Source organism: Salvelinus alpinus, chromosome 2 (assembly GCF_045679555.1).
Source record: "Salvelinus alpinus chromosome 2, SLU_Salpinus.1, whole genome shotgun sequence".
NCBI lineage: Eukaryota > Metazoa > Chordata > Actinopteri > Salmoniformes > Salmonidae > Salvelinus > Salvelinus alpinus.
This window is the reverse complement of record NC_092087.1, coordinates 63,418,438-63,428,321: the sequence shown is the minus strand read 5'-3', so window position 1 is coordinate 63,428,321 and position 9,884 is coordinate 63,418,438.

Below are 9,884 nucleotides of genomic sequence, written 5' to 3'. Positions count from 1 at the left end.
CGTATCAGTCTGGCCTTTCTCCAAAATGTATGTTTGAAGTTAGAAAATGGCCAGTCCAATCAGCATTCTCTCAGAAAGAAATGTGTGTGTTTAGGATAACCTCGGAAACCCAGAACTAAAATCTTGTGTAATTGCGTCAGATACTCCATTTAGGTTCTGGAGAAAGGTGAATGAGAAAATTATACTAACGAGACTAGTGAAGTCTCCACCCTGCTAAACGGAAACTCTCAGCCAAAGCCCTCAACCACTTCTGAAAACTTTCTGTTTGAAATCATTGCTTGAAATCCCCATCCCAACTTTAAGCACCACCATCACACAATCTTAATATATCCAAATAACCAGTGATGTAAAACCAAAGCACAGGAAATACTGCACTTTAGTCGTCGCATCAGTCTTTTGACAGACATTACGATACCATTTATGTTACGTAGTCTGTCCACGAGAGATTAGGTTTAGGACAACAACCCACATAGCCAAATACTGCACTTTTAAATATTGGTTAAAGGTGATCTAATCGCTGTCAAATTAGTTTTTAATAATGCCCCTCATTACAAGCATGGGCTCTTAGGCTGATACTGTATGTGAAGTGTACAGAAAGGTGAGTAGCTAAACTTATTTATCTCAAATTCATAGTTTTCCTGAATTATGAAAAGCAATTTGGATGTGTTTGCACCCTCTGTAGCCATTATGGTTCTGATCCTGCTGGTCATCTATTAAAGTTTGAATGTATTTTTGTGTGCTCCATCCTGTTGTGGTTATCAGTCTGCCAAGCATGCACACCATGAACTGATTAACAATCGGTCCTTAATGGAAACATGTACTCTTTATCTCTACCCGGTACAACCAGAAGAGGACTAGCCACCACTTAGAGCCTGCTTCCTCTTTGGTTCCTTCTTTCTAGGGTGGTCACTTAGTATCTGCTTCTGCATTGCTTGCTCCTTGGTGTTTTAGGCTGGGTATCTGTACATTGCTGATGTAAAAAGGGCTATATAAAACCAATTTGATTGATCCAAGGGTCAATCAGCAGTTGCTACATTTTTGGATTTATAAATTAATGATATGTACCTATTGATTTTTGAAGAATAGAATTTATAAGAATATCATAATTCCAACCAATGATGATGTTCTTTTCTACACAGAAGATCATACACAATTATTGTCTGAGGATTTTCCTTGATGTTTTCCTGAACTTCCCAATAACTTTCTGAAGCATTTCAGTTACTTCCAACCATACTTCCGACTGAAATATTGTCAAAAATAATGTCAGATTGATTTGTAATAGACTGCCATAGCCTCAAACAAAAAAGGAAATATTGGCTGTTGATTACATTCTTTTTTTCACATGGTGGGGTCATGATAAAATTCTTATAACAATGTGGGGTTGTGTGCCAAAAAAGTTTGGGAACCCCTGTTCTAGCGGTTCGTGACAAACAGTGCCAGATACCATTACAAGCTAGTAGAGATTACCTCAACACTGTCATGCCTGTGGAAATGTTTGTATTTTAGCTAATGTAACGCTCTGGGTGTCGGGGGTGTGAAGTCAGGCGCAGGAACAACAGAGAGTTCAATATAGTGCTTAAACAATGTCCCCACGAAAACACTGGGTGTACAAACAAATGCCCCATACACGGGGGACAAAAACCAGTCCAAATACACTCTACGAACGAAATAAACAATACGTTCGTCTACTCCCGATACCAAGGTACAACTGATCAATCCCGCACAAAGAAACGTACGGGCTGGCTGACTAATAAAGCCCAACTAATTATAATCACCTCAACACAGGTGTAACAAATAAACACATAAGGAGGGGGAGGAAAAAGAGTCAGTGGCAGCTAGTAGGCCGGTGACGACGACCGCCGAGCGCCACCCGAACGGGAAGGGGAGTCACCTTCGGTCGGAGTCGTGACAGCTAACCCGAACTCTTTTCCCTAATCGTAACCTAAATCTCCTAACCTTTTACATTAATTATCCTAACCTGCTGCGTAAATGCTCCTAATCTTGCCTGACGACTCGCCCTGAATTTAATTCCGCTGCTCTATCGATCGCTACATACCGTACAGTACATTCGTTCAGAATCTGCCATCCTAGAAGTATTTTGTGTGACTTCAAACTGACAAACACAAATTCATAAGCGTTTGGATTGTCTCTAACAAACTGGCTCTGGCCCAACCCATCGGTTTCTGGGACCAATTAGAACGGTCAGAATGTATTCACATTCTAGAAATCGTAGGGGAGGGAGGCAAATCCAGACTCCTCATGGAGAGCGATGTGGAGTCAATTCTGGTCAATTCTGACAAACTGTATACTATCTAGTCAAAACCCCACAACCCAGATAACCCCTGATCGAAAAGTGAATTATACAGTCTTTTGAGCAATGTTATTTGTACAAGTTTTAAGTTTGTTTTGTTTTACGACAGCAAGTGTTTATCAGCAGCACAGTGTTCCAAGTTTTTATTTTTGTCAAAATCCGTGTGGAGGCTGATTTGGTTGATTCTGAGATCCAAGCGACGGTGATTGAGTTAATAACACCCATTCGACTTGATAGGCACGTGTAAGCTGCACTGCATACTGCTTCATCCTTCATCCATTCATCCTTTCCATCTGGAGCACGCTTCTTCATCAGGGGTTGGAACCAAAATGATTTTCTAATCGTTTCGTTCTGAACAGAACTACAGTACCAGTTAAAAGTTTGGACACACCTACTTATTTAAGGGTTTTTCTTTATTTTTATGATTTTCTACATTGTTGAATAATAGTGAAAGACATCAAAACTATGAAATAACCCATGGAATCATGTAGTAACCCAAAAAGTGTTAAACAAATCAAAATATATGTTATATTTGAGATTCTTCAAAGTAGCCACCCTTTGCCTTGATGACAGCTTTGCACACTCTTGGCATCCTCTCAACCAGCTTCATGAGGTAGTCACCTGGAATGCATTTCAATTAAGGTGTGCCTTGTTAAAAGTTCATTTGTGGAATTTCTTTCCTTCTTAATGCGTTTAAGCCAATCAGTTGTGTTGTGACAAGGTAGGGGTTGTATACAGAAGATAGCCCTATTTGGTAAAAGACCAAGTCCAAATTATAGCAAGAACAGCTCAAATAAGCAAAGAGAAATGACAGTCCATCATTAAGACATGAAGGTCAGTCAATCCGAAGGAATTTCAAGAGCTTTGAACATTTCTTCAAGTGCAGTTGCAAAAACCATCAAGCGCTATGATGAAACTAGCTCTCATGAGGACCACCACAGGAAAGGAAGACCCAGAGACATCTGCTTAAGAGGATAAATTCATTAGAGTTACAGTACCAGCCTCAGATTGCAGCCCAAATAAATGTTTCACAGAGTTCAAGTAACAGACACATCTCAACATCAACTGTTCAGAGGAGACTGCGTGAATCAGGCCTTCATGGTCGAATTGCTGCAAAGAAACCACTACTAAAGGACACAAATAATAAGAAGAGACTTGCTTGGGCCAAGAAACATGAGCAATGGACATTAGACCGGTGAAAATCTGTCCAAATTTGGGAGTTTTGGTTCCAACCGCCGTGTCTTTGTCAGATGCAGAGTAGGTGAACGGATGATCTCTGCATGTGTTGTTCCCACCTTGAAGCATGGAGGAGGAGGTGTGATGGTGTGGGGGTGCTTTGTTAGTGACACTGTCTGTGATGTATTTAGAATTTAAGGCAGACTTAACCAACATGGCTACCACAGCACTCTCAAATGGATGAGAGAGCTTCCTACTGCCTGAGCTATGTTGTTGATGTAAATTGAGAAGAGCGTGGGGCCTAGGATCGAGTCTTGGGGTACTCCCTTGGTGACAGGCAGTGGCTTAGAGAGCAGATTTTCTGACTTTATACACTGTACTCCTTGTGAGAGGTAGTTAGCAAACCAGGCCAAAGCCCCTTGATTATTGACAAGTTTTTCCAACACTTTTGATAAATAGGGCAAAATATAAATAGGCCTATAACAGTTAGCATCAGCTTGATCTCCCCCTTTTCTGGGTGTTTGGAGTCATACCTTGTGGGATTGGTAATAATCTGAGAAAGATTTAGGGAGACCCATTACTTTAGGACTTGGTCAGGTGGTTTAAGCATGTCCCAGATTAGGCCACCTAGCAGGACAAATTCACTTAGTGCAAGGGGCCAGGAGAGAGTTTAGGGCAGGTAGGGTACAGGCCGGTGCTGATGGAGGACGATAGCACCCAGCAACAGTCAACAAAGAGCTATTTGAAAGTTTAATGCTTAAAACCAGCAAATCAAATTGTTTTTGGGACAGACTTGGTGAAGACAACTGAGCACTGCAGGTGATTTTTGGTAAATATTGCCACTCCCCCACCTTTGGAAGATCTGTCTTGCCGAACAAGGTTATAGCCAGAAAGGTTAACATCAGTATTCAACACACTCTTCCATATCCACGTCTCAGTCATTTAAAAAACTTTTTTTAACCTTTATTTAACCAGGAAAAGCCCATTGAGACCTAGAGTCTCTTTTTCAAGGGAGACCTGGCCAAGAAGGCAGCAACTATCAGTACATTACAGAATTAAAACATACAACAATACAATACAACAACATGATCCAGCCAAAAAAAGCATTTACACTCCTCTGTAACAGAGTCTCCCATCAATATTTAAAATTCATTCAGTGGCACTAACATGTCTAGATGAAGCATGGATTGTAGATTATTCCATGCATCTGGTGCACAAGAAGATAAGGCAGTCTTGCCTAATACTGTGAGTGTCCTGGGGACTTTAATAAGTAGCAACCACCTAGCAGACGGGTATGGTAACCGCTGGTGGTGACGGAGACCAGACTACAGAGGTAAAGAGGGCATTTACCCAAAAGGGCTTTGTAGATGAACACATACAAATGTATCTTTCTACGCATATAAAGTGAGGTCCAACCCACCATTTGGTACAATGTGCAATGGTGGGTGACTTGGCATTTGTAATAAAGCGCAAGGATGCATGATAAACAGAGTCCAGTCTCTGTAAGACAGAGGAGGCTGCATATGCATATACAACAAGTTACCATAATAAATTACAGAGAGAAAAGTGGCCTGAACAAGCTTCTTTCTAGACATAAGCAGGAAGCAAGCCTTATTACGAAAATAAAAACCCAATTTCAATTTAAGCTTTGTCACAAGATTATCCACATGAACTTTAAAGGACAACTTGTCATCCAACCAAATACCTAGGTATTTGTAGGATAACACTTTTTCAATGGATAAGCCACCATATGTGACAATGCTAACATTCTCTGGCAGAGTTCTAGCTCTGGTAAAGGTCATGAATTTAGTTTTTTGTATATTCAAGACCAGTTTGAGACAATAAAGGGAGGCCTGCAGTGACTGAAAAGCAGTCTGGAGCTCTTCAACAGCCTGAACCAGAGAAGGAGCACATGAATATAAAACTGTATCATCTGCATATAGATGTAACTTTGCTGGTTGCATCCCATTTCCAAAATCATTAATACAAATTGAGAACAACACAGGAGCAAAAATTGAACCTTGGGGCACACCTCTATTAATCTCAAGAAAGCTAGACTTATGATTGTCAGTATATACACATTGTGTTCTGTCAGAAAGATAGTTCCTAAACCAATTTACTGCCACTTCACTGAGACCAATGTTTCTGAGTCTAGCTAGTAACAATTCATGGTCAACTGAATCAAAGGCCTTTGATAAATCCACAAACAGAGCAGCACAATGTTGCTTTTTATCAAGTCTATTAATGATGTCGTTTGCCACTGCCATAGCTGCAGTTGTGGTGCTGTGCCCCGATCTAAAGCCAGACTGCTTCAGTGTCTTTAGATAGATGTTACTATGGAATACTGAAGTATAATTACAAGCATTTCATAAGTGTTAAAGGCTTTTATTGACAATTACATGAAGTTGAGGCAAAGAGTCAATATTTGCAGTGTTGACCCTTCTTTTTCAAGACCTCTGCAATCCACCCTGGCATGCTGTCAATTAACTTCTGGGCCACATCCTGACTGATGGCAGCCTATTCTTGCATAATCAATGCTTGGAGTTTGTCAGAATTTGTGGGTTTTTGTTTTTCCACAAGCCTCTTGAGGATTGACCACAAGTTCTCAATTGGATTAAGGTCTGGGGAGTTTCCTGGCCATGGACCCAAAATATCAATGTTTTGTTCCCCAAGCCACTTAGTTATCACTTTTGCCTTATGTCAAGGTGCTCCATCATGCTGGAGAATGAGTTGTTCGTCACCAAACTGTTCCTGGATGGTTGGGAGAAGTTGCTCTCGGAGGATGTGTTGGTACCATTCTTTATTCATGGCTGTGTTCTTAGGCAAAATTGTGAGTGAGCCCACTCCCTTGGCTGAGAAGCAACCCCACACATGAATGGCCTCAGGATGCTTTACTGTTGGCATGACACGGGACTGATGGTAGCGCTCACCTTGTCTTCTCCGGACAAGCTTTTTTCCGGATGCCCCAAACAATCGGAAAGGGAATTCATCAGAGAAAATGACTTTACCCCAGTCCTCAGCAGTCCAATCCCTGTACCTTTTGTAGAATATCAGTCTGTCCCTGATGTTTTTCCTGGAGAGAAGTGGCTTCTTTGCTGCCCTTCTTGACACCAGGCCATCCTCCAAAAGTCTTCGCCTCACTGTGCGTGCAGATGCACTCACACCTGCCTGCTGCCACTCCTGAGCAAGCTTTGTACTGGTGGTGCCCCGATCCCGCAGCTGAATCAACTTTAGGAGACGGTCCTTGCGCTTGCTGGACTTTCTTGGGCTCCCTGAAGCATTCTTCAAAACAATTGAACCGCTCTCCTTGAAGTTCTTGATGATCCGATAAATGTTTGATTTAGGTGCAATCTTACTGGCAGCAATATCCTTGCCTGTGAAGCCCTTTTTGTGCAAAGCAATGATGACGGCACGTGTTTCCTTGCAGGTAACCATGGTTGACAGAGGAAGAACAATGATTCTAAGCACCACCCTCCTTTTGAAGCTTCCAGTCTGTTATTCAAACTCAATCAGCATGACAGAGTGATCTCCAGCCTTGTCCTTGTCAACACTCACACCTGTGTTAACGAGAGAATCACTGACATGATGTCAGCCGGTCCTTTTCTGGCAGGGCTGAAATGCAGTGTAAATGTTTTTGGGGGATTCAGTTCATTTGCATGGCAAAGAGGAACTTTGCAATTAATTGCAATTCATCTGATCAATCTTCATAACATTCTGGAGTATATGCAAATTGCCATCATACAAACTGAGGCAGCAGACTTTGTGAAAATTAATTTTTGTGTCATTCTCAAAACTTTTGGCCATGACTGTAGAAACACGATGGATAGGAAAAACTACCTAGAAAAGCCAGGGCCTAGGAAGAAACCTAGACAGGATCCAGGCTCTGAGGGGTGGCCAGTCCTCTTCTGGCTGTGCTGGGTGGAGATTATAACAGTACATGGCCAAGTACTGCATGAGTAGCCTATCTAGTTGTTCCACCTTTGGGCAGCCGAACATTCTAGGCAGAGCATGTGTATCCGGACCGGTAACCAGAGTCTGATAAGGGTTGAGTTAGTTTTGCGGTGCCCTGGTGCACTATTATTGCCTTACATCGTTTGTCAACTACTGCTTTACACTACCTTTAGATGACGTCCCTCTCCGTTTCGTTCCGTTTGCTCTCTTTGCTTCCATTTGACACTACGTCCAACCAGCCCTACGTCCAACCGAAGACCACGTGTGGGTGAGCGGTTTGCTAGTGTCAACATTGTGAACAGAGTGCCCCATGGTGGTGGTGAGGTTATGGTATGGGCAGGCATAAGCTACTGACAGCGAACACAATTGCATTTCATCGATGACAATTTTAATGTAAAGAGATATCGTGGCAGGATCTCAAGGCCCATTGTTGTGCCATTCATACGCCACCATCACCTCATGTTTCAACATGATAATGCACGGCTCCATGTCGCAAGGATCTGTACACAATTCCTGGAAGCTTAAAATGTCCGGCATTCTCGCCAGACATGTCACCCATTGAGCATGTTTGGGATGCTCTGGATCGACGTGTACAAAGCCGTGTTCCAGCCAATATCCAACAACTTCACACAGCCATTGAAGAGGAGTGGGACAAAATTCCACAGGCCACAATCAACAGCCTAAACAAATCTATGCGAAGGAGATGTGTCTTGCTGCATGAGGCAAATGGTGGTCACACCAGATATTGACTGGTTTTCTGATCCACGTCCCTAACTTTTTTAAAGCTATCTGTGACCAATAGATGCATGTCTGTATTCCCAATCATGTGAAATCCATAGATTAGGGCCTAATGATTTTATTTAAATTGACTGATTTCCATATGTGAACTGTAACTTAGTAAAATATTGTTTCTTGTTGCATTTATACTTTTGTTCAGTATAATAAAAGAAAGGAGGAAACAACATAATTACTAAGATACTTGGAGCAGGATTTCATTTGAAACCTCTTTTGTCAATTTGTCCCTCAATTATTTATGCAGGAAATTAAAGTGAATAGTACAGTACTGAAGGGACAATCTTGGAAATGTCCTGCTGTTCAATTATTTAACCATATAGCTCCAACTGTTTATAACTATCAAGTCAATGTTATCTCATTTGTCAGTATTCTCAAGGTGTAATTAAAAAAATTTAAATCACATTTTTACACCAACATTTTAGTTAAGGCAAGCACACAGAAAAAGTATATTTGATGTTGCGCTTCACTTGGACATTAGCACACCTAAGTACCTTTCTCAGACAAGTGTAGGTCAGGAAGTTATTTCAGGTATTTCTAAACCTATTATTCAAAAAACAAATTTGAAATAGATGCAGAGAGCGTTTCATTCAGGCATTACAATATTTTCTCTAGAATATAACCATATGGAATGCACCCAAAATAAAGTATGGCCGCAAGGCCACCTATTCAGACGGCCATGACAAGTATTTCAGTGATTGGACACAGACTGCACACCTTTACCTTAGACCTTAGATGAGCTGCAACCATGCCCCTCTGTGCAGAGGAGATGGCGGAAACGGATGTTTTATTTGAAACCGACGGTGCTTCAGGTAAAGATGAGAGCACAGAGTGAGAATAAGTGGGTTACAGTTGTGAAAAAGAAAGGAAACAAGAGAAGTAAAGGTGTGGTGAAATCCAAGCCTAGTCTAGACACATTTTTTGATTGTATGTCTGCGGAGCAGAAGAAGTGTGCTGTGCATCTCAAAAAGATATCGTAGTGGAATGTTTTGTGTATGGATTTTCTAAGCAGGGCACATATCAAGAGGGTTATCTCTGGGGTGGGGCATGAAGTAAATGCAGATTGTATAACTGAAGACCTTGATGGAGTGCTTGGTGCACATCAACTGCCCCATATGGTGGATGGAGTAAAGACATGTGCTTCATCAAACTATTGTACTTTGATGAAGAGTCTCTCCGTTCTCATGTAAAGTTAGGATTCATGAGATACCCTGTAAGAGCTTTTGTGCACAAGCCCCTTCAGTGTCATAACTGCAAAATATATGGTAATGTGAAAGTGTATGCAGATGGGAAGAGTATCGTATGCCAGCTGAGTTGCAATGCTGCAATTGTGGTGACAAACATACGCCCAAAGGAGACAGAGGTGGTAAGAGTAAGTGCTGTCCAGAGGGTTTCCTATCTGGACGCGATGAGAAGAGGGAAGGAGCGAGTCGTGATGAAGAAACAATGGTAGTAGAGACACCACCACCAGTGAAGGTTTCACAGCAACTAAGGGATCATGATACATTAAATGTTAAAAAGGTGTGCTTTGTGTCATTTATTGCAATAGTCATCAACTCTAAAGCACAGCAAAAAAGTCAGAGAAATTGGATTGGACTGTGACTGAATGAGGGGGGTGGGTTTTGCTTGTTGATGCGTCTGTCTATTTTTGTAT